The sequence below is a fragment of the Crinia signifera genome, chromosome 4 (assembly GCF_055691185.1).
Source record: "Crinia signifera chromosome 4, ASM5569118v1, whole genome shotgun sequence".
Lineage (NCBI taxonomy): Eukaryota > Metazoa > Chordata > Amphibia > Anura > Myobatrachidae > Crinia > Crinia signifera.
The window spans coordinates 316,242,344-316,268,276 of record NC_139220.1 but is presented as its reverse complement, the minus strand read 5'-3'; the positions used below and the strand labels follow the sequence as shown (position 1 = coordinate 316,268,276).

Here is a 25,933-nt window from a genome sequence, read left to right as displayed (position 1 = left end):
GGTAGTGGACCCCTCGGTCATCCACCCCGGTGGCACCATCAACTCCTCCTCCCTTTGAGTTCTCTTTGCGGGCTCCTTCCCAGGAACCACGTTACCCGGTGCTGGCACGCTGGCCGCAGCGATCCGGCTTCTATGCATTAGCTGATGCGTGGCGTTACTTACTTCTGTGACAAAAGCCTTCCACGCCACCGTATGCAGCAGGTTTCCTGCAGCAGCCTCAGATACATACTGCTTAAATTCATCGGTCAGGTAAGCTGCTTTCTCCTCTGTAGTAGCTCCTGTCCATACATTAATCCACCGATATGCTGCTTCCCAATCCTCCCAGAGAGGCTGCATCAGCGTGGATGGACTGCTCAGGTCCCATTCCTCAGCCAGACGACTCCATGACGATTCCTCATCTATGAGCCTCACTGCTCTGGGTGACTGTGGGCACCTCTTGCCTCTCTTTGGACGTCTCTGTCCTTTTCCTGGAGCCATTCTCCACACGGGCTGCACTCGTAGAGCTTGGTCAGCGTCACTTGCTGGACCCCCTTACGTCAGCTTCCGCTTCTGGGCCACGGCACACTCCGCCGTTCCCTCGCTTGCAGGGATTGTCCCCTGGACAAGCCGGCACTTAAGCGGAATTCTTCCCTCGCTTAATGCCCTCGCAAAGTATACTTTTTCTTCTCCCCGGCATCCTTGTTAGGAACAATGGTTACCAGGTCCCTCAAACATGAGCTAATACTGGCCAATTACTGGCTATTGTGTTTCCAGAGCCTGGTCGCATCAAGATACGAGCCCCTAGCTCTCCCTCCTTTGGGTGTGCGATCCCCACCGCTTGCCACCAATTGTGATGATCCCGGGATCTTGCAGCAGCGCAGCGCGACTTATGCCTCACGCAGAGACCCCAGGGTCACTCCGAGTTCCAAAGATCGCACAGGAATACACAATAGCAAAGGTACAAAAGTATTACCTTTATTTTACACATGGGTTATACATGTAAAATCAGCAATTACAGTCTATATACAATATATACAGAAAGGCCATCAGTATTAGTCACGTTATCAGAACCTTACCACGACACCACTCAGGTTAGCTTCAGATGGACAGGACCCGCAAGTCCACAACTTCCAGCGCTGAAGCTCAGTCACTTCTCTCCCTTCTCTCCCTCCAAACACCCACTTACATCCCAAAAGCACCCCTCTCCCCCTCCCTCAGGAATTCTTAACCCTTCCTATGCTGGGTGCAGTTGCATGAATGTAACAGGGTCTCCTATTACCTGTCCATTGGCTGATTAACTCGCTCCGTTCATCTGGCTTTGAAGCTTGTGTACGTGAGGGATTTCACACCTTCATGTGAACAGATCTCTTCTCTGGAGACTGACCCTGGTGTTATCCATCCTTAGCCTCTTGTTATTTGGGGGGGGGAAGTGTATGTCTCTGCCACTACCTGTAGTCTCTGTTACTAAACAGCCTATAAAGAGGCCCTTTGATCCCTGAACCAAAAACTATAAACAAACTGACCAGATTGTAATCTAAGCGTTTTGTCACTTCTACCCGGACCATTTGTCTCCACATATACAGCTACAATATTTAAGTAATACGCATTTGGGAAGACTGCAATAATTAACTTCATAGTCACAAATCCCTTATTCATGATACCATCGCAGTTTACTAAGAACATTACCTGGAGGCAGTGACGTAACCACGGGCAACGCTGATCCTCCCTCCCAGTTTCTCCTGTGCCCAGAAACTATCTTCTTGTCTTTATATGCATATGTAACAGTATGGGATACAGTATACAAAGCTTTGGGAACATATTACAGTCATTTACATAACATGAGGGAATATTTCCCTCCAGTAGCACACATACTCAGCCTAATGGAATAACCTGTTTGGATTATTCAGTATAACATATTATTATTGTCTGACATACAGCCCTGTGATGTCCCCTGTATGCAGCAGTCTGGGGAACACAGCTCAGATATGAATACAGTCAGTATAACATCCTATTATTGTCCGACATACAGCCCTGTGATGTCCCCTGTATACAGCAGTCTGGGGAACACAGCTCAGATATGATTACAGTCAGTATAACATCCTATTATTGTCCGACATACAGCCCTGTGATGTCCCCTGTATACAGCAGTCTGGGGAACACAGCTCAGATATGAATACAGTCAGTGATAATATCCGGTTATCGCCGGCATTTTGCAATTCTCTTTGCTGAAGCGCAGAAAGAGGCGGGAGAACAACATATGACGGAAAGGGGCGTGGCCTGGTTCCGTCACAAGGAATACCCGAACAGGCTCAAGAGAGCGTGGATTTGGATTGGGGGTGTTTGGATTTCCCCAATCCAAACCCCCTCATCCCTACTATAAATTGCTAATTTGAGATCTCACACTTATAGGTTTTTTTTTTAAATATCAACCAATACCTCTCTGTAATCACCCTCTTCCATCACCTTTCCCATCCTCCATTATCTATGGTCTCCTTATCACTGACTGTCATCTGCTCCTTCTTAGTCACTTAATCTCTCTTCCATCTTAACCCCATCTCTCCCCCTAGTGCCTAACCCTCCCATCCTAACCCCATCTGTCCTCCTAGTGCCTAATCCTCCCATTCCAGCTTAACCCTGTCTCTTCCTCTAGAGTTTAACCCTCCAATACCAACCAATCTCCTGCAGCTCCACCCCAATTTCAGCATTCATTAGTGTCGTAACAACGTACGCTTTGTTGGCCTCACGGAGAGGGCGGAGGGCTCCTCCCCCGAGAAATTCTTCGAGAGATGGCTCCTGGAGATGTTTTCCCCTGAAGATTTCAGCCAACACTTCACTGTGGAGAGGGCCCACCATTTACCCACCGGGGCCCCGCCAACGGGTGTTCCCCCACACACTTTCATTGCCCGCTTCTTACACTATAAGGACAAGGATGTGGTTCTCCGTCTGGCCTCGCAAATGAGGCCCGCTTAAAATCGACAACCAGGTAGTGGCAGCATACCCAGATTTTGCAGCAGACATACAGAAGACGTGGGCCCAGTTTCTGCAGGTTAAGCGGAATCTACGTCACCGTCAAGTCCAATATTCTATGCTCTTCCCGGCACGCCTTCGGGTGGTGGCAGATGGCAAAACCCACTTCTTCAATTCCCCTCAAGAGGCTGAGCAGTGGCTGGATCGCAGGTCACAGCGTCCGAACTGATATCCCCTCCATGAGCATAATGGTTCTAGCCTATTATAAGTGGGGCATTTGACTTTTCTGTTCTAATTTGTTATTACCTAGGTTGGGTCTACTCTCCAGATAACACTATCCTTTACTCTATATATTTTTTTGTTGAATAGTTCAGGATACCTATTTTCTAAAAGGAGCTCGATGCAAGGAAATAGTTTTTTCTATAGGTGACCACTGGTCTCTATACCCCTTGGTTTACACAGTTAATCTACTGTTTAGGTACATTTAGTTTTAGCTGTTAACTGGGATCCAAAGTATATCTAATGTTCGGTAGGTATGCCGGGTGGGTTTGGGAGTTGGGATTTCTGCTCTTTTTGATTTTTTTACTATGTTCTTTATTTCAAATTGTACTATCATGCAAACGGGTACTGTACTATATCTCTGTAAGATGCATCTGCACTGACTAATACGACCACAGGATTAGTGGGTGGAAATGTAGCTCTTCACTTATCCATTGCTGCCTGGGTGATGCTGGGATGGACGGGGCCCCCTTTTAACCTATACTTCCGTCACTCCTTATGCTCCTCTACCCTCTTGGAATATGCCTTCTCACCTATTGCCTCAGTGGCGGTTGCGTCTCCTTCCTTCTCCCCCATGCCCTTTTCCTGTTATGTCTCCTTCACATAGTGTAGCGGGGCTCCGCATACTCGGCTGGAATGTAATGGGTCTCAACGACCGGATTAAACGCTCCCTCTTCCTATCCGAGATAAAAAAAATACGGAGCAGATATAGCTTGTCTCTCAGAGACTCATTTGGTGGGCACCAAGACGATGTCGCTTAAAAAACCCTGGGTGGGACATATGTTTCACTCCACCTTTTCCAATAATGCCAGAGGGGTAACAATAATGATTAAAAAAAAAAAACATTAATTTTCACCTCACCCACCATCAAATTGATCAGTATGGACGATATGTCTTCCTCAGAGCTAATGTTAATCACATAACTGTGAATATACTTGCGCTATACATACCTCCCCCCTATAATAATGACATCCTTAAGAAGGCTGTGACGTTTCTTGCCTCCTTCCCGACCGCCCCTATTGTTTGCATTGGCGACTTTGATAACATTCGAGATAGGTCTCTGGACAGGTGGTCGGGTGTGGGAGGCCCCCCTTCTTCCCCCTCTTCTTCGCCTACTCCATTTGCCAAACTAATAAATGAACTAGACCTGGTTGATGCCTGGAGACAGACACCCAAGTTAAAGGCAATTCTCCTGTTTCTCGGCAGGCCATCAATCTTTCTGTAGAATAGACCTTGCACTGGTCTCCCCAGACTTAATACCCAGATCCCTGTCAGTGGAGTATCTCCAGAGAGGGATATCGGACCATTCCCCCCTGACTATCATGCTGGATCTGATGCCCTCTTCTAGAGGCGCCAGCACCTGGAAGCTTAATCCCTTCTGGCTCACCTTACTGACAGACAGCGATGTGCTCCTTGGGGAGTGGTCTGACTTCCAAGTGGACAATGCTTCGTGCCCTAGCTCAGCTATTAAACACAAGACATTTAAGACTGTTATCCGTGGGTCCCTTCTAAAGAGAATTGTCATAATTAAGAGATCTGGTAGGGAGGAGGAGATTGAACTAGAAAGTACATGCTCATGGTGTGAGAGCGCATACTTGAGCTCTGGTCTCCCTGAGGACAAGTTGGAGTGGGATGTGGCCCGTAAACTGTGGACTGACCATTTGTTTGATAAGTCCAAACGTAAACTCCTTTTTTCAGCACACGCTAGATACTTCCAATCAGATGTGAGGGAAGTTACATGGCGTATCTCGTCCGGGACGAGAGATCTTCTGGCTCCATCCAGAAGATATGCGATCCACAGGGTGTGTATTATATTTCACCACGCCGGAGACTGCACAAATTTTCCTCTTCTTCTATTTATTGCTGTATTCATCCCGGGCGACATATACCTTTTATCAATTAGAGCAGTAACTCTCACGGGTCAATATACCTCGCCTCTCTCACCAGTCTGTTAGCATTTTAGAGGCAGACATAACACCCTCTGAGATTGAGTCTCCAATTGCCTCTTTCCCTAACAAAATAGCTCCTGGCAGTGACGGTATTCCGATACAGGTGTACAAAAAGTATAAAGATTACTTTGTGCCCTACCTTCTCCAGCTATACACTGATCTAAAAGGGGGGGCGCTCTTCCCCCGTCCATGGCGGAGGCTATTGTTGTGATCCCTAAGCCCGGGAAGGATCCCTCTCTCCCGGACTCTATTGGCCAAAATCTTAGCTACCAGACTTAACGCGCTAGTCACCTCAGTTATCCACGAGGACCAGTCTGGCTTCATGCCGGGCCGCTCCACCACTCGTCATCTTAGTACTCTTTTGTCACCTACAGGGGGACGTGGAAGCTGGGGCAGTGGTGGCGTCTCTGGATGCTGCCAAGGCCTTCAACTAAGTTGAGTGGGACTATTTGTGGGAGGTTCTGCGCCGTTAATAAAAATTACTCAATTTAAAAAAAAAAGAATTGTATGAAAGATGCCCTGTATTGCAACTTGAGTTACAGGTGAAATGTGCTAAATAGAGAGCATATGATTTGGAAGGTGGTGTGTATTGTTTTGTTTAATTAAAAAGCGGTTACAGAGTAAGATGTACATTGATAGTGTGGATGGTACAGTGACATTTGTGTGTGTGTGTGTGTGTTGGGGGGGGGTGCGTGTTGTTTAGGTGTGTGTGTGTGTGTGCAATAGTATAGTAGGGTGTTTTTGAGTCAGCGGCTCCCCACTGGCGGAGGTCACGACACAGGAAAACAGGAGGCTGGGTAGTGATAGGGGTGTGTGGGCATAAGGGGGACTAAAGAGGAGGGTGGGGTACACTGTGCAGCTTCTGCCAGTGGGTGAGGGTCCAGCGTGGCAGCACAGGAGTACAGGACGGTGGCCCTGAGTCAGTGTCTCCTCCTACTGGGTGGGAGTTAGGGTGCATGAGAGCAGGAGGCTGGGCTATGAGGCATGATAGGGGTATGTGGGCAACCCAGCGTCAGCGACTCCCCACTGGTGGAAGTTACGGTTCAGGAGAGCAGGAAGCTGGGTAGTGATAGGGGTGTGTGGGCATAAGGGAGAATAAAGAGGAGGGTGGGGGACACTGTGAAGCTTCTGCCAGTGGGTGAGGGTCCAGCGTGGCAGCACAGGAGAACAGGATGGTGCCCCTGAGTCAGTGTCTCCTCCTACTGGGTGGGAGTTAGGGTGCATGAGAGCAGGAGGCTGGGTGGTAAAGCATGATAGGGGAATGTGGGCAACACAGGGTGAGCGGATTATGGGGCAGGAGAACAGGAGGCAGGGCAGTGATAGAGGTGTGTGGGCATGAGGGGTAGTAAAGGTTTTTGGTTGTTGCTGAGTAGGGATAGGCATTTGTGCAGATGCCATCGATGGTTGGCATTGATGGCGATTTTGCACCCTGCCATCGATAGTAGTAAAATATTACTTGGATAACCATCGATTGTTGTAGCTATCGATGGTCATCCATTATATCTGACTGAATAGTCCGTGGGACAATCAGAACTCAGTGGCGGGATTTTCGGGTGTGAGGAGGGGGCCGAGCTATGCTCCATGTCCCGTCACCTTAAAAATATTTGAAACTTGATTGGTTCTCTTTTGCCATCGATGTAGGGAAACCATCTGGTCCTCCCACATCGATGGCAAAAGGATTCAACATCGGCCATAAACCATTGATTATTTGAAATCATTGATGGTCGATGGCCATCCCTAGAACTGAAGGAGGGTGGGGGACAGTATGCAGCTCCCGGTAGTGGGTGAGCGTCTCCTCCCACTGGGAGGGAGTGAGCATGCATGAGAGCAGGAGGCTGTATAATAGTAGTATATGGGCAAGACATTGATAAAAGTTGTGACGCTGGTGCAGAGGACCGTGGGGAAACTTCGGGCAGTGGGGGAACCTGCAGCGCGGAAGCCAGGGCTGGATTTCCCACCTAGGGGCGGCACCTGCTTGTAGCGGTGCAGGATCCCCCATTGTCACGGAGGTACGTGAAATGCGGGAGCGGGGTCGCGGGGGGCCGCTGGGGGTCAGGGGGGTCTGCAAATTGCGGGAGGGGGGTGTGCGGGGATCCGCGATTAGCAGAAGGGGGTCCGCAAATCGTGGGAGGGGGCGGGGGGCTTGAATCACGGAAAGGTGGGTCCGCAAATTGCGGGAGGGGGGTTGTCTGGGTCAGTAAATTGCGGGAGGGGGGGGGGTTGTGGGGGTCCGTGAATCACGGGAGGGGCGTGGGGTGTGCTGTGAATCAAGGGAGGGTGGCGCGCAGGGGGGTGGCGGCGCGGAGGTCCGTGAATCGCGGGAGGGGGCATGAATCGCGGGAGGAGGGGTTGTGGGGGGCCGCGAATTGCAGGAGGGGGTGTGCGGGGGCGTGAATCGCGGGAGGGGGGGTCCGCAAATTGCGGGAGGGGGGCCGTGAATCGCCCCGCAAATCCCAGGAGGTGGGGTCCTGTGAATCGCGGGAGGGGGTCCCACGAATTGCGGGAGGGGGGGTCACGGGGGGGGGGGGGGGTTTGCTGGCAGAGGGGGAGGGGGGTGCGGGAGTAATGGTGGATGGTGGGCGTGTACCGGGCGGGGGGGAGGTGATGTCAAGGGGGTAGAACGTTATACACATAAAACACTGGTCTTTTCTCTAGGATGGGGGGGGGGGGGTGTGTATCCATTATATACACAGGGGATGAGTGACAGATCTGGCCAAATATATAAGAGATACCACACGCAGTAATGGTTATTACATATTATCCCACATGTGGAGCTTGCTCATTGCTATGGGTTTTGATGCCAGGGGTAACATGCTCTTTCTCAGGGGTTGCATGCTGGATGCCATGCAGCTCCACTAGTCCAGCAGCAAGAAGTGGTGGCACTGGTGGGGCTCAACGGTGCCCCGGACAAGTGGAGGTGCAGCTGCGGGGCCGGGGGAAAGACTTGCATCCCGATGGGGGGCTTTTGGCAGGTGGTGGAGGGGGCTAAGCCCCTGCATGAGAAGTAGGTAGCAACTAGCCTGACAGGAGTGGGAGACTGTGCCCAACTGCGCTACCGCTGCTCTGACAGGATGGGGAGGCGGGGGTTAGGAAATGCCGGCCGCATATTGTTCACTTTAGGATATTTTTAGGGCAGGGTGTTAACCAACCCCCCCCCACCACCAAGCAGGGCACATTATTCAAACCCCCCCCCCCTCAACTATGGGCACACAGACATAAAATGTATCCTATACAATGGGCCATAATATATTGGGCTCACTCACCAACATAGGAGACAGTCTCTCAGTCTCTCCCCAAAAGTTCTCAATGCGGTGGCTTCTGCCCTTTCCCTCACCGCTGCATAAATAAAAGGGATGCAGTTAATTTGCCGGCGGTCGGGATCCCGGCGGTCGGAATCCCGACCGCCGAAATCCCGAAACTTTCTCCCTCCGTGGGTGTCCACGACACCCATAGAGGGAGAATAAAATAGCGTGCCGAGCGTAGCAAGGCACCGGGCCCGCTGCGTGGCGAGCGCAGCGAGCCCGCAAGGGGGGGGCGATCCATGTCCCCCCCTTGTCGGGATTTCGGCGGTCGGGATTCCAGTGTCGGGATTCCGACCGCCGGGATCCCGACCGCCGGCAAATCGTATCGGATCCAAATAAAAGGCTCCCCTCTCAGGTGCATGCAGCGATAGTGCAGGCCGCCTGTGACTGCGCAGCTCCACTCGTGGTGTCGGCCATCGTCCTGCCCCAGTACACATTGCGCAGGATGTAATAAGCGGAGCGGCGTTTTGAGATCTCAGCATAGGGGGAGGAGCTGCCTGCATTCTCAGAGCAGGCAGCACTGCAGCGAATATAGCACTGTATTCACTGCTTCTGCTGTTCTACTCTGGCAGCAATACTGGAGGAGACACTCTGGGCGGGATTTATCAATACTCGCATTTCTGTAGTGAAGTGGAGTCCTTTTTTTCGTGCTGTTTTCGCAGGCTTTTTGCGGAGTTTTCCGCGTTATGTATGATTTTTCCCCTTGTTTCTTAGGTCTGCGGTAATGCAGACCTCCGTCGGAATCTTTTCGTTTTTTTTTTTTTGTGCGCATGCGCAGATGCGTCCTGCTGCTGGCTGGGTTTCCCCGGCTCGCAGCGCTCAGCTTTTGTTTGACTTGCTGGCGAACTGCAGTTGTGACAGTTCAATTATTAAAGTATAATGTATTTTTACAGTGTGTTATTTACCTTATGAAAAAAGGTTGTGCTGTGGGATGTATTTTACTTGTATGGGAGGCAAGATTGGTTCTTTTTTGGAAGGTGTGAGGCACAGATCATCAGGGCTAGGCAAGAGGCAGTGTGCCTCACACCTCACTGCCTCTTGCCTAGCCCTGATGATCTGTGCCTCACACCTTCCAAAAAAGAACCAATCTTGCCTCCCATACAAGTAAAATACATCCCACAGCACAACCTGTTTTCATAAGGTAAATAACACACTGTAAAAGTACATTATACTTTAATAATTGAACTGGCACAACTGCAGTTCGCCAGCAATATAAGGCGAATTATATGGAAGAGAAGCTGAGCGCTGCGAGTGTTAATACATCACACAGCGCTTCAGCTACAATGCTGTCCAATGGGAGGATGTTTCGCGCCGGAAACTCCGCGATACTTCAACCCGGCGGAGTTTTTTCAACAACAGAAAACGAAAACTTTATTAATACATCAGGCGAACAAGTGACGAACGCGAAAACGGGATGTCAACGCCACGGTAAGCGTTGATACATCCCGCCCTCTGTCCGCAGAGACATGTCGGACAGGCTGCTGCAGAAGCAGCTTTCAACACCTTGGTTGCTGACTGAGCCGCATGTTAGCACGGATGGAGGAGCGGAGGGGTAGGGTGCGTTTAGAAGTTTGAAATCCGGGCAGGGCCCAACAAAAGAAGCTTAACAGGGTGGGTGGTGTGACAGGAGGGGGCAGGGGACGGGTCAGGCACTGCGGGCACTGGTATGAGGAGGGAGAGACTGTACCCTACCGCGCTGCCGCTGCTCTGACAGGAGGGGGAGGCGGGCGTCAGGAACTGCAGAGGCTGGTATGACAGGAGGTGGAGACTGTGCACGTCTGGGATAGTGTGACAGGAGGGGGAGACGGGGATCGGGCACCGCGCTGCCGCTGCTCTGACAGGAGGGGGAGGCGGGAGTCATGCACTGCGGGCGATGGTGATTAGGGGGAGACTGGTGTCGGTCACCACTGATCTGACAAGATTCTGCTTACACCCTCACAGCAAAATAATCTGGTCGCCAGGAAGCAGAATATGGTCGCCGTGGCGACCTGGCGCTCGGATTTTGTCGAGCCCTGTTTTAAAAATGATGTAATGCGTCACTCCTCATATAATGGGTGGGGGTTGCTGTCATGGACAATGATACATACAGTTAGAGAGTGTTGTAGGAGGAAAATAATCGTCCTATTTGAATGCACAATGTAACTTTTATTCCATTAGGTTCAAATGTTTAATTACATATATTGGTTGTAACAGAATATTCTTTTTTGACTAACAGTGTGATGGCTAACATTGACACTCCAGCTGTTGTTGAACTACACATATCAGCATGCCCTGCATCAGTTTTAGCATGACCAAGTAGTAAAACTGATGCAGGGCATGCTGGGATGTGTAGTTCAACAACAGCTGGAGTGTCAAGGTTAGCCATCACTGTTCTAAAAGATAGATAAAAAAAAGATGAGGGTGAAGAAAGTTTATAAAGTTTTAGGCCATTTAGAGCAGATTGTTCTTTTTCTGTGATATAATTTATTTACAATGTCTTATATAACTCAGCAGATTCAATTGCACTTTACAGTTGTAGACAGTGATAATACAAACTGGGTAACAACAGACGGACTTGGAGGTGAGAGGGTCCTGCTGCAAGTTCACGATCTATAGGGATATAGGAGGGAAACACAAGGACAGGCACCAGTAAAAGCATAGCAGTCCCACCAAGTCCAGAACGGAAGCTATATAATAGCTTAGTGCAGTGGTTCCCAAACTTTTTGAATCACGGCACCCTAAAGTATCTGAATATTTTTCACGGCTCCCCTAGCCCAAAAGTTGGTTACTAATTTCAGAAAAAATATAAAAAAAGTTGTGATTTAAATGTTTATGTTTTGCTTAGGTCCGCTTACATGGTGAGAAACAGGATTCACTTCTGTTTACCCACATATTCTTAATTGGAAGCCACAAGCACTGATTTTGCCTATTTCATTGGCCATAAATAACTTTAATTGATTCTGGACCACCAACCTGAGGCACCTCTGCAAGTGCTCCAAGGCACCCCAGGGAGCCTAGGCGCACAGTTAGGGAACCACTGGCTTGGAGTCTCAGAGGGTTATGCATGTGGTACTTGATAGGCTTGCCTGAAGAGGAGAGTTTTCAGGGAACGCTTGAAAGTTTGGAGGCTAGTGGAGAGTCGTAGGGTGACATTCTATGGATTGAGATCAATTTCATGTCTGAAAATCGCACGTTTGCAGGAAATAGCATTTTAAATAAAAAAAAAACCAGTGCGGGGTCCCCCGCCAGAGCATAACCAGCCCCGGGCTCATTGAGCCGGTGCTGGTGACATAAAATCAGGGTCCCCGACAAATAGGGGTCCCCTTGATTTTGCTCCCGGCTGGTACCCGCTCACGGATTGGAGAGGCGCAGAGATGTTCATCTTCCGCGCCTTTCCTCCGAATGATTCTATTGGCCGCCTAGCGGCCAATCAGGAGCCGACTTTCTCGGCTCCTGATTGGCCGCTGGGCGGCCAATAGAATCATTCGGAGGAAAGACGCGGAAGATAAACATCTCTGCGCCTCTCCAGTCCGTGAGCGGGTACCAGCCGGGAGCAGCGCGTCTGCCGGAGAGGATGCCGAGGTCGTCGCCGGGGACCAGGTGAGTAGGATTTCCTTCCTTAGGAACCCCTTTTGGACTACTTCGGATCCTGGACCCCGGAGACATCAGCCCTGGAGCCCAGGACCCCGGACCAGCCCCGGAACCAGGACCAAGGCCCCGGAACCGGACTCTTCTGTCCAGGAGCCCCGGACCCAGGGACCGACCTACGGGCTCAAGGTAGGTAAGTATCAGTGTGTGTGTTATGTGTGTATTAAACTTTTATTTTTCAGGGTGTCAGTGTGTTTTATTTCACTATTTTTTGTACTGTAGAACTACAAGTGCCAGCGGGCCCTTTAATGCCCCGCATGCTGGGACTTGTGGTTCTCCAAGTCCCAGTATGCGGGGTAGGCTTGCTGGGACTCCTAGTTCTACAGTAGAAAACAATAGTTTTGATTCTATTTTTTACACTTTCCATCAGCCCGATGCCCAGGGGCATGGGGGACAGCCCCGGACTTTCAGCATGGGCTGGTAAGTCCTGGAGGGGTGGGACCCCTTCATTGGGGGGGTCCCCACTTCCCCAGGACCCCTGCCCATGCTGACCAGCCACGGGGATAATGCTTTGGCCGCGGGACCTTATATAATAAGTGTCCCCGGCTGTGGCCCCCGCCCTTTTTATATTTTTTATTTTAACTGTTTAAACTTTTTTTTACACCAGAACCCTGCACAGATCATTGCGATCTGTGCAGAGTTCTGGCTAATTCGCCCATCAGAACCTGGTCTGATTTTTGGGCGAATTATAGACACACTTTATACAAATCGCATACCATTAAATATGCGATTTGTATACTTTTTCATGTGAAAACATCTGGATGCGATGTGCTGCGAAAAGCAGCCATCGCATTTCCAGTGTGTCCAACTTGTTGGCCAAAATCGCACTTTTTTCACATTTTCGCAGCTCATTAAATATGCAAAAATGGAAAAAAATGCGATTTCGCCCGTTTTTGCGAAACAACTCGCCAAAGTCTAATTATCTCATCCCATAGAATGTCACCCTTATTGTGCATAGACTGTACTAGATGGAATAGATTGTTGAATGAGAAAATAATATCAATTGTTCTGTAATATTCCATCCATTCCCATTTATACTGTTCTTGCTTGGTTGACCCAGGTCTCGGTGCGGTGTGAAAGAGACGTTTGCAATGACCCAAGTCCAGCAACCTGGCATTCCAACCCGGGTTAACTCCGGGTGGGATCTGGGTTGCTGTGACATGTGAACTGGTAACCCGGGTTGAGTGACCCAATTACAGTTCAAACTATCGGGAGGAGGCAGCATACATTAATAGTTTTTCTCTTTTTCCCCAAGGGGCCTGGACATGGAGCATAGTTCTGTCCCTAACACCCGTAAAGCCCCCCCACATGTCTTCAGTCAAAGAAAATGGATCGTAATCTTCAAAGGTCTTCTATTGCCATTCATGGCCAACCACAATACTAGGGATTTCTGAGCGATATCGTTAACAATATCACCAAGTGTGTGCACAATATCTTTAGCGATGCATGCTCCATTAATGACCCCCTTCTTCATCTGAACACGTTAACGAGCCACAGCATGACCATTGCTCCTCCCGCCTTCGCTAGGGATGGCCATCGTCCATTGATGATTCTAAACAATCTATGGTTTAGGGCAGTGGTCGAAGTGGAAATTTTAAAGTGGGGGTATGGAAATTTTGAAGTGGGGGTATGGAAAAGTAAAGAGTGAATATAGTGCGCACCTTCGGACACCCCCCTGTCCATCAACGTCCCCTGCCAGACTGCCCCGTTGTACAGGGGTATTACAAAAGCACAATATGTGCTGCTGAGTGATCAGAGAGCATCCTGAGGGGGGAAAAAAAACTTTTTTTTTTATCTTCAGATTAACCCCTTCCTGACATAGCCAGTTTTTGCGTTCCTGACAGAGCCCTTTTTTTCAAATCTGACATGTCTCACTTAAGTGGGGATAACTTTTTTTTGCTTTTACTTATCCCAGTGATTTTGAGATTGTTTTTTTGTGACACATTGTACTTCAAATTAGTGGTAAATTTGGGTCGATACAGTCTGTGTTTTTTTGTGAAAAATACCAAAATATCGTGAAAAAATTGAAAATTTAGCAATTTGCAAAATGTTAAATTTTCTGCTTGTGAGACAAATAATCATACCACTCAAAATAGTTAATAACTAACATAGACCATATGTCTACTTTATGTTTCCATCATTATTTCAACTTCCTTTTCATTTTTTTGGACACTAGGAGGCTTACAATATGAATAGCAAATTCTCAAATTTTCAAGAAAATTTCAAACACTGATTTTTTTAGGGACCAGTTCAGTTCTGATGTGACTTTGAGGGACTTGTATGTGAGACACCCCCATAAATGATACCATTTCAAAAACTGCACCCCTCACAGTATTCAAAACAGCATTTTGGAAGTTTGTTAACCCTTTAGGTGTTTCACAGGAATTAAAACAAAGTGTAGGTGAAATTTCAAAATTTCATTTTTTTTGCAGATTTGCAATTTTAATACATTTTTCTAAGGAACACAGTACATTTTACTAGAGAAATGTGACTAAAAATTGATTCCCCCAATTCTTTTGTTTTCATAAATATCCTATATGTGGCCCTAGTGTGCACGTTGACCAAACCACAGGCTTCATAATAGAAGGAGCACCTACTTGATTTTGGAGCCTCCTTTTTATGAGATTATTTTTTAGGCACCATGTAGGTTTCTAGGCACCATAAGATGCTAAAAGTTAGGAACCCCCCCACAAGTGACCCCATTTTGCAAACTACACCCCTCAGGGAATTCATCTAGGGGTATAGTGTACATTTCAAACCCCCAGGGGTTTCACCAATTTTGATACAACTGGGCAGTGAAAATGAAAAATTAAATTTTTTACACAAAAATGCAGTTCTGGCTCAAAATTTTTCATTTTCACAAGGAATGAAGGAGAAAAAGCACCCCAAAATCTGTGCCCCAATTTCTCCCGAGTACGTCAATGCCTCACATGTGACCAAAAAATACCAGTTGGGTGCATGGCAGGACTCAGAAGGGAAGGAGTGATTTTTGGATTTTGCAGCTCAGATTCTGGTGGAATTTTGGTGGGTGCTATGTCGCATTAGCAAGACCCCCCAAGCACCAATACAGTGGAACCCCCCCACAAGTCACCCCATTTTGCAAAGTACACCCCTCAGGGAATTCATCTAGGGGTATAGTGTACATTTCAAACCCCCAGGGGTTTCACCAATTTTGATACAAGTGGGCAGTGAAAATGAAAAAATACATTTTTTTACACAAAAATGCAGTTCTGGCTCAAAATTTTTCATTTCCAGAAGGTATGAAGGAGAAAAAGCACCCCAAAATCTGTGCCCCAATTTCTCCCGAGTACGGCAATGCCTCACGTGACCAAAAAATACCAGTTGGGTGCATGGCAGGACTCAGAAGGGAAGGAGTGATTTTTGGATTTTGCAGCACAGATTTTGGTGGAATGAATGGTGGGTGCTATGTTGCACCAATACAGTGGAACCCCCCCACAAGTCACCCCATTTTGCAAAGTACACCCCTCAGGGAATTCATCTAGGGGTATAGTGTACATTTCAAACCCCCAGGGGTTTCACTAATTTTGATACAAGTGGGCAGTGAAAATGAAAAAAATACATTTTTTTACACAAAAATGCAGTTCTGGCTCAAAATTTTTCATTTTCAGAAGGTATGAAGGAGACAAAGCACCCCAAAATCTGTGCCCCAATTTCTCCCGAGTACGGCAATGCCTCACATGTGACCAAAAAATACCATTTGGGTGCATGGCAGGACTCAGAAGGGAAGGAGTGATTTTTGGATTTTGCAGCTCAGATTCTGGTGGAATTTTGGTGGGTGCTATGTCGCATTAGCAAGACCCCCCAAGCACCAATACAGTGGAACCCCCCCACAAGTCACCCCATTTTGCAAAGTACACCCCTCAGGGAATTCATCTAGGGGTATAGTGTACATTTCAAACCCCCAGGGGTTTCACCAATTTTGATACAAGTGGGCAGTGAAAATGAAAAATTACATTTTTTTACACAAAAATGCAGTTCTGGCTCAAAATTTTTCATTTTCAGAAGGTATGAAGGAGAAAAAGCACCCCAAAATCTGTGCCCCAATTTCTCCGGAGTACGGCAATGCCTCACATGTGACCAAAAAAAACCAGTTGGGTGCATGGCAGGACTCAGAAGGGAAGGAGTGATTTTTGGATTTTGCAGCTCAGATTTTGGTGGAATGAATGGTGGGTGCTATGTTGCACCAATACAGTGGAACCCCCCCACAAGTCACCCCATTTTGCAAAGTACACCCCTCAGGGAATTCATCTAGGGGTATAGTGTACATTTCAAACCCCCAGGGGTTTCACCAATTTTGATACAAGTGGGCAGTGAAAATGAAAAATTAAATTTTTTTACACAAAAATGCAGTTCTGGCTCAAAATTTTTCATTTTCAGAAGGTATGAAGGAGAAAAAGCACCCCAAAATCTGTGCCCCAATTTCTCCCGAGTACGGCAATGCCTCACATGTGACCAAAAAATACCAGTTGGGTGCATGGCAGGACTCAGAAGGGAAGGAGTGATTTTTGGATTTTGCAGCTCAGATTCTGGTGGAATTTTGGGTGGTGCTATGTCGCATTAGCAAGACCCCCCAAGCACCAATACAGTGGAACCCCCCCACAAGTGACCCCATTTTGCAAACTACACCCCTTAGGGAATTCATCTAGGGGTATAGTGTACATTTTAAACCCCCAGGGGTTTCACCAATTTTGATACAACTGGGCTGTGCAAATGAAAAAATACATTTTTTTACACAAAAATGCAGTTTCTGGCTCAAAATTTTTCATTTTAAGAAGGTATGAAGGAGACAAAGCACCCCAAAATCTGTGCCCCAATTTCTCCCGAGTACGGCAATGCCTCACATGTGACCAAAAAATATCAGTTGGGTGCATGGCAGGACTCAGAAGGGAAGGAGTGATTTTTGGATTTTGCAGCTCAGATTCTGGTGGAATTTTGGTGGGTGCTATGTCGCATTAGCAAGACCCCCCAAGCACCAATACAGTGGAACCCCCCCACAAGTCACCCCAATTTGCAAAGTACACCCCTCAGGGAATTCATCTAGGGGTATAGTGTACATTTCAAACCCCCAGGGGTTTCACCAATTTTGATACAAGTGGGCAGTGAAAATGAAAAATTACATTTTTTTACACAAAAATGCAGTTCTGGCTCAAAATTTTTCATTTTCAGAAGGTATGAAGGAGAAAAAGCACCCCAAAATCTGTGCTCCAATTTCTCCCGAGTACGGCAATGCCTCACATGTGACCAAAAAATACCAGTTGGGTGCATGGCAGGACTCAGAAGGGAAGGAGTGATTTTTGGATTTTGCAGCTCAGATTTTGGTGGAATGAATGGTGGGTGCTATGTTGCACCAATACAGTGGAACCCCCCCACAAGTCACCCCATTTTGCAAAGTACACCCCTCAGGGAATTCATCTAGGGGTATAGTGTACATTTCAAACCCCCAGGGGTTTCACCAATTTTGATACAAGTGGGCAGTGAAAATGAAAAATTACATTTTTTTACACAAAAATGCAGTTCTGGCTCAAAATTTTTCATTTTCAGAAGGTATGAAGGAGAAAAAGCACCCCAAAATCTGTGCCCCAATTTCTCCCGAGTACGGCAATGCCTCACATGTGACCAAAAAATACCAGTTGGGTGCATGGCAGGACTCAGAAGGGAAGGAGTGATTTTTGGATTTTGCAGCTCAGATTTTGGTGGAATGAATGGTGGGTGCTATGTTGCACCAATACAGTGGAACCCCCCCACAAGTCACCCCATTTTGCAAAGTACACCCCTCAGGGAATTCATCTAGGGGTATAGTGTACATTTCAAACCCCCAGGGGTTTCACCAATTTTGATACAAGTGGGCAGTGAAAATGAAAAATTACATTTTTTTACACAAAAATGCAGTTCTGGCTCAAAATTTTTCATTTTCAGAAGGTATGAAGGAGAAAAAGCACCCCAAAATCTGTGCCCCAATTTCTCCCGAGTACGGCAATGCCTCACATGTGACCAAAAAAAACCAGTTGGGTGCATGGCAGGACTCAGAAGGGAAGGAGTGATTTTTGGATTTTGCAGCTCAGATTTTGGTGGAATGAATGGTGGGTGCTATGTTGCACCAATACAGTGGAACCCCCCCACAAGTGACCCCATTTTGCAAAGTACACCCCTCAGGGAATTCATCTAGGGGTATAGTGTACATTTCAAACCCCCAGGGGTTTCACCAATTTTGATACAAGTGGGCAGTGAAAATGAAAAATTACATTTTTTTACACAAAAATGCAGTTCTGGCTCAAAATTTTTCATTTTCAGAAGGTATGAAGGAGAAAAAGCACCCCAAAATCTGTGCCCCAATTTCTCCCGAGTACGGCAATGCCTCACATGTGACCAAAAAATACCAGTTGGGTGCATGGCAGGACTCAGAAGGGAAGGAGTGATTTTTGGATTTTGCAGCTCAGATTCTGGTGGAATTTTGGGTGGTGCTATGTCGCATTAGCAAGACCCCCCAAGCACCAATACAGTGGAACCCCCCCACAAGTCACCCCATTTTGCAAAGTACACCCCTCAGGGAATTCATCTAGGGGTATAGTGTACATTTCAAACCCCCAGGGGTTTCACCAATTTTGATACAAGTGGGCAGTGAAAATGAAAAATTACATTTTTTTACACAAAAATGCAGTTCTGGCTCAAAATTTTTCATTTTCAGAAGGTATGAAGGAGACAAAGCACCCCAAAATCCGTGCCCCAATTTCTCCCGAGTACGGCAATGCCTCACATGTGACCAAAAAATATCAGTTGGGTGCATGGCAGGACTCAGAAGGGAAGGAGTGATTTTTGGATTTTGCAGCTCAGATTTTGGTGGAATGAATGGTGGGTGCTATGTTGCACCAATACAGTGGAACCCCCCCACAAGTCACCCCATTTTGCAAAGTACACCCCTCAGGGAATTCATCTAGGGGTATAGTGTACATTTCAAACCCCCAGGGGTTTCACCAATTTTGATACAAGTGGGCAGTGAAAATGAAAAATTACATTTTTTTACACAAAAATGCAGTTCTGGCTCAAAATTTTTCATTTTCAGAAGGTATGAAGGAGAAAAAGCACCCCAAAATCTGTGCCCCAATTTCTCCCGAGTACGGCAATGCCTCACATGTGACCAAAAAATACCAGTTGGGTGCATGGCAGAACTCAGAAGGGAAGGAGTGATTTTTGGATTTTGCAGCTCAGATTTTGGTGGAATGAATGGTGGGTGCTATGTTGCACCAATACAGTGGAACCCCCCCACAAGTCACCCCATTTTGCAAAGTACACCCCTCAGGGAATTCATCTAGGGGTATAGTGTACATTTCAAACCCCCAGGGGTTTCACCAATTTTGATACAAGTGGGCAGTGAAAATGAAAAATTACATTTTTTTACACAAAAATGCAGTTCTGGCTCAAAATTTTTCATTTTCAGAAGGAATGAAGGAGACAAAGCACCCCAAAATCTGTGCCCCAATTTCTCCCGAGTACGGCAATGCCTCATGTGTGACCAAAAAGTGGCAGGACTCAGAAGGGAAGGAGTGATATTTGGATTTTGCAGCACAAATTCTGGTGGAATGATGGTGGGTGCTATGTCGCATTAGCAAGACCCCCAAAGCACCAATACAGTGGAACCCCCCCACAAGTGACCCCATTTTGCAAACTACACCCCTCAGGGAATTCATCTAGGGGTATAGTGTACATTTCAAACCCCCAGGGGTTTCACCAATTTTGATACAAGTGGGCAGTGAAAATGAAAAATTACATTTTTTACACAAAAATGCAGTTCTGGCTCAAAAGTTTTCATTTTCAGAAGGAATGAAGGAGACAAAGCACCCCAAAATCTGTGCCCCAATTTCTCCCGAGTACGGCAATGCCTCACATGTGACCAAAAAATATCAGTTGGGTGCATGGCAGGACTCAGAAGGGAAGGAGTGATTTTTGGATTTTGCGGCTCAGATTCTGGTGGAATGAATGGTGGGTGCTATGTGGCATTAGCAAGACCCCCGAAGCACGGTGAAATTATGAACCTAATAATCCATAGATGTGTGGTATATTTTAAAACACTCCTTTATACATAGGCCGGGTTTGTCGGGGCAAGTGTCACACTGGAAAATAGTTTGCTTTCTTATTCCCTTTTTATAGCAAACTTTGCACCTTTTTTGTGTCCTGCCCTTTTTTCCAGTGGAGGGGATTTCATCAGGAAAATGCTGCCCTGGTACAATACGGGGGCCAGTACTAGAAGTACTGGGGCCCTCTGCCTGCTGGTTCCCAAATATTAGGCCCTTTATGACTTCCTCTTGAAAGTGCATAAATGTCCCCCTCTGGCCGGTAGAACGGAATAGCACGTAAGCGTTATACAGTGCCATCTGGATGATATACACGGCCACCTTCTTGTACCAGATTTTTGTTTTCCGCAGGGCACTGTACGGCTTCAGTACCTGATCTGAAAGATCCACTCCGCCCATGTACCTATTGTAATCCAGGATACAATTAGGTTTTGAGGTGTGGGTACTGGTACCTCGTACAGGGATGGAGGTGGTACTGTCTCCATGAATTGTTGTCAGTATAAGGACATCCCTCTTGTCCTTATATTTGACCAACAACATATTTTCGGTGCATATTCCCCTGCTTTCACCCCTTCTCATTACTTGGGCAATGTGCGTTTTTGGGAGGCCTCTTTGGTTCTTGCGCACAGTACCGCAAGCTGCTGTACCTCTTGAACCAAGGGCCTTAAACAGGGGGATGCTAGTGTAAAAGTTATCCACATAGAGGTGATAACCTTTATCCAGGAAGGGGTGCACTAAATCCCAGACAATTTTTCCACTAACACCTACGAGGGAGGGGGGGGCATTCTGGCGGTTCAATTCTTGAATCCTTCCCTTCATATACCCTAAACATGTGGGTGTACCCTGAGGTGCTTTCACACAGCTTATACATTTTTATGCCATACCTTGCCCTCTTACTGGGAAGGTACTGGCGGAATTTAACCCTTCCTTTAAAATGTATAAGGGACTCGTCAATGCAAATAAATTTTTCAGGGATGTACATCTCTGCAAATTTGGCACTGAAATGATCAATGACCGGCCTGACTTTGAATAGCCGGTCAAAGGTGGGATCATCTCTGGGTGGGCACTGTGCATTATCGGTGTAATGTATAAATTTAAGAATTGTCTCAAAACGAGTCCGGGTCATGGCCATACGGTAAAATGGGGTGCTGTACAGAACATCTGTACTCCAATATTGCCTAATTTCTGGCTTTTTTACTATGCCCATATGAAACACCAGACCCCAAAACGTCATCATCTCTACTGCATCTACAGGGGTCCACCTAGCAAATGATGACGTGGGGTTTTGAGCAATAAACTGCTGTATAAATTAGTTTGGTCCACCATTAAATTTATAAAATCATCAGAGAAAAATAATTTGAAAAAGTCAATTTCTCTGAGACCTGTGGAATCAAATTGGATTCCTGGCATGGCCAAAAACTCAGGAACCTGGGGCTCAAAATTGTCTGGTGATGGGGTCCATACGAGATCAATTATTGGGGGGGGGTCTCAGCTGCTCTACGGGGGCGTCTTTGAGGGGGTCCCTCATCACCAGAGGAGGAAGAGGAGCTTAAGACGAATCCTTCAAATTCCCCGCTTCCCTCACTGGCTGTGTCAGAGTCAGAGGCAAGCATGGCATATGCCTCCTCCGCTGAATACATTCTTCTGTATGACTGGGATGACATTTGGGATGACATTTGGGATGCCATTTTTATTTTTGTGTTACTGGTAGTGAAATGTTTCAACACGTGTATAGTGTAGGGGGGGGTACAAACTTTATTTCAACCCGGGGGGGTATGTAGTGTGTAGTGTGTATGTAGTGCAGAAAAAAAAAAAATACTTTATACAGGAATTTGATCCCAATATAAAAAAAAAAATTGAAGGGGTTAAAAAAAAAAATTGAAGGGGTTAAAAAAAAAAAAATTGAAGGGGTTAAAAAAAAAAAAAAAAAGGTCCTGCGCCAAAAATTGAGCACAGATGTTGGTCAGTAAACTGAACAGCGCTCAAAGGCAACAGGAATTTGATCAAAAAAAAAAAATAGATCAACCCTGTGCCGAAAAAGCTGATCAGTGATGTACGTCACTGATCAGCGCACAGTGGCCACAGGACACCCACAAAATCACAGTGTGTGTAAAAAAAAAATTAAAAAAAGACCACACAAAAACAAAAAAGGTGATCAGTGATGCGACACTGATTACCAGTGAGGGGCAGCAGGTGCACAACCTTTGGTGCAACTGACAGTGCAACTGGCAGCAACTGACAGGTATATATATAAAAAAAAGAAAAACCCTGCGCCCCCAAAAAGTTGCTGATCAGCACAGTTATACTGATCAGCACAAAAGGGGGGGTAGCAGACACAAAATATACACTCTCTATCACTCTCTCTCTATCTCTCTCTATCTCTCTCTATCTCTCTCTATCTCTCTCTATCTCTCTCTATCTCTCTCTATCTCTCTCTATCTCTCACTATCTCTCACTATCTCTCACTCTAGGACACTGCAGCAGCAGCAGTTATTGACAGTTGACAGTTATATGTATAAAAAAAAACCTGCACCCCCAAAAAGGGGGGGTAGCAGACACAAAATATACACTTTCTATCACTCTCTGTCACTATCTCTCTATCTCTCACTATCTATCACTCTATGACACTGCAGCAGCAGCACTGACAGTTATATATATAAAATTAAACCCCTGCACCCCCAAAAAGGGGGGGTAGCAGACACAAATCTCTCTATCTCTCTACCTCTCACTATCTATCACTATCTATCACTATCTATCACTATCTATCACTATCTATCACTATCTATCACTGTATGACACTGCAGCAGCAGCACTGACAGTTATTTAAACCCCTGCACCCCCAAAAAGGGGGGGTAGCAGACACAAAATATAGCTCTCTCTGTCACTATCTCTCTCTCTCTCTATCTCTCTCTCTCTATCTCTCTCTATCTATCTCTCTCTATCTATCTCTCTCTCTCTCTCTCTCTCTCTCTATCTCTCTCTATCTCTCTCTATCTCTCTCTATCTCTCTCTATCTCTCTCTATCTCTCTCTATCTCTCTCTATCTCTCTCTATCACACTGCAGCAGCAGCAGGAAGTCCCAAGAAGTCAGATCCAGGAAGCGTCCAGCACGCTACAAGCAGTGATCAGGTGATCAGGTAAGGTATTTGCAAGGATCAGGTAAGTATTAGGCAAGGATCAGGTCGGTATCACGGCAGACAGGCACGGTGACCGTTCTGCACGCTATTCCAGACCGGAATGGCGTCTGCAGCGCAGTCACCGTTAGTTTAAATGTCGCGCCTTGGCTGTGATTGGTCCGTGGGTCCCACGGACCAATCACAGCCTTGGGGGCAGGTGGGGTGAGGTGTCATCGTCACCGATGACCCCCTCATGCCCCCTGACGCCCGGCGGTGATTGACACCTGTGTTACCGAGCGTCTGATTCGCTGGTAACACAGGAAAACGCTGTGAATGGCTGTTCACACTGAACAGCCAATCACAGCGATCGCCGACGGGGGGGCGGCATCGCAGCCCCCCCTGGGCATGCAGGGACATGTCTGCTGTCAGGGACAGCAGACATCGTCCCTCTGTCACTGCGTCTCGAGACGCAGTGACAGTTTAAAGTCATGACGTACATTTATGCCATGTGTCGGGAAGTACATCCCGGCCATGACGTAAATGTACGTCAAATGTCGGGAAGGGGTTAAAGTGGGGGTATGCCATACCCCCGTATACCGCCCCACTTCGACCACTGGTTTAGGGCCAATGTCAAATACTTTTGCCATTGATGGGAGAACCAGATGGTTTCCCTACATCGAAGGCACAGCAGAAACAAGGTTTCTTCTTTTTTTTTTTTCAAGGTACTGGGACACAGAGCATAGCTATGCCACCCATCAACCCTAATGCTGTGTACACACGGGGGAGATATATTGCTCAGCCATATATTGCTGAGCAATATATGGCTGAGCAATATATTGCTCATTGCTCAGTTTCTCCGGGGGAGCCCGGCAGTGGAAATCAGCTGGTCGCAGGAGCATGTTCCTGCGAACAGCGATCACCACAGGGGCAAAAACGATATATCGCCGGTGCACACTCCCATTGCGGGGAATATGGTCGCTCAGCGACCATATTTCCCGAGATTTTGCACAAAATCGCCCCTGTGTGTACTCACCTTAAAGGCCCTCTCATATATTCTGACTGGCCTATGGGAGAGTCAGTCAAAGAGAATGGATGAACATCAATAGCTAAAACTATCAATGGTTGTCAATCACATATATTGTAACTATCAATGGCTGGTAGCAGAATCGCCATAGATGGCGAATGCACAGACGGCCATCCCTAGCAGTGGCTCCCTTTCCCCCACGGCATTGGCAAGAGTGTAGGCACTTGCTGATGCTGGCACCCCACCGTATCCCATTTAGTGCCACAAATAATTTATTTAAATAATATGAACAGCGGCAGTCCTGCATGGCTATACTAGAAGGGATGACATCCCACCGTTACATGTCACAGGAAATAGCGGTTGTATACTCATATGGAGCCGTCCGATGTGATGTCGGCTTGTGACTTATCTAAAGGGGTGGTATCGTGCTCTGACAGGGGGGATACCAGTGGATAGTGTCCCGATTGCCGGAGCTCCGACAGGGGGGTGAGCGCAAAGAAGCACCTTGCGGGCTTGGTGACTCACCACAGGTTCTATTCTCCATCTATGGGTGTCGTGGACCCCCACAAGGGAGAATAGCCCCTGTGAGTCGGGACCCCCCTGTCAGGCAGTCATCCGGCAGCCACTTATCTATAGGTACATTTCCTCTAAGGGCAGTATTCAATGAGAATATTCTCTGCGCATGGCGAGAGTTTTTTTTCTCTCGCCATGCACTCGCCGTGTTTTTGCGGAGATTCTCCATGTTTGGAGATTCCCAGTCATGGCACTTTAGATAGATAGTATTCAATGTGACTGAGACTGGCCGCCCCTCGCGGCGAGTCTCAGCCAATACGGCATATTTATTTATTTGCAGTTTCTTATATAGCGCAGCAGATTCCGTTGAGCTTTACAATAGTAGACAGTGATAAAACAAACTGGGTAACAAGCAGACTTGGAGGTTAAAGGGCCCTGCTGCAAGCTTACAATATATTAGGTATATAGGAAGGAAACACAAGGACAGGCATCAGTAATAGCATAGCAGTCCCAACAAGTTACAAGTCCAGAAGGGAAGCTATATAATACATAAGTGCCTCAGAGGGTTATGTGTGCGGCATATGAGGTGAGGCCGCAGGGAGCCTGAGGACGGCGGCAGGCAGGGAGATGGAAGTCTCCCTGCCTGCCCCTGGGTATTCACTGCACCCGATCGTGCATATGTAATGATTGGGTGCAGTGAATATATGAATATCTAATGAGAGGTTCTCAGCCCCCTGCTGGCTGCTATGTGTAAAAAAAAATGTTTTAATTAAATATATATTCATGTGATATAAGCACATGAATAAAAATAGCATGCACCTTCACAGAATAAAATTCCTGATTTTTTTTTTACACCAAAATTAAACAAAAAAAAACAAAAACACTTTTATTTTAAAAGTTCACATTCCACTTCTCCATGAAAAGATGGAGAATTGCTACATGGAGAGACACGGCGACAATCACTTAGAAAGTCGACGAAAATATCACATTGAATAGGGTGGTTCACTTTTTGAGACCAAAATTCTCTGTCCAACACGAAAAAAGCACAAATTCGCCATAAAACACTGAGAATTTTTCTCATTGAATA

General features: G+C 47.0%; 2 protein-coding genes and 1 pseudogene across 5 annotated transcripts in view; all 3 read right to left on the bottom strand.

Annotated features, from left to right (window-relative positions):
* The window catches only part of LOC146075878 (uncharacterized), a 39,368-nt gene that overhangs the window by 12,926 nt on the left and 509 nt on the right, over positions 1-25,933 (bottom strand). Inside the window, exon 2 of one of the 3 annotated variants that reach the window (XM_083185547.1) lies at positions 3,759-3,902. The exons of the other annotated variants lie outside the window; for them this stretch is intronic. The gene's annotated coding sequence lies outside the window, so the exon portion shown is untranslated. The remainder of the gene's footprint in view (positions 1-3,758; positions 3,903-25,933) is intronic. 3 annotated transcript variants of the gene reach the window in all.
* Positions 1-25,933, bottom strand: part of LOC146075882 (uncharacterized) — a 98,345-nt pseudogene that overhangs the window by 71,929 nt on the left and 483 nt on the right. The window lies entirely within an intron of this gene.
* The window catches only part of LOC146075893 (uncharacterized), a 150,460-nt gene that overhangs the window by 124,076 nt on the left and 451 nt on the right, over positions 1-25,933 (bottom strand). The gene's annotated exons all lie outside the window — the stretch shown is intronic.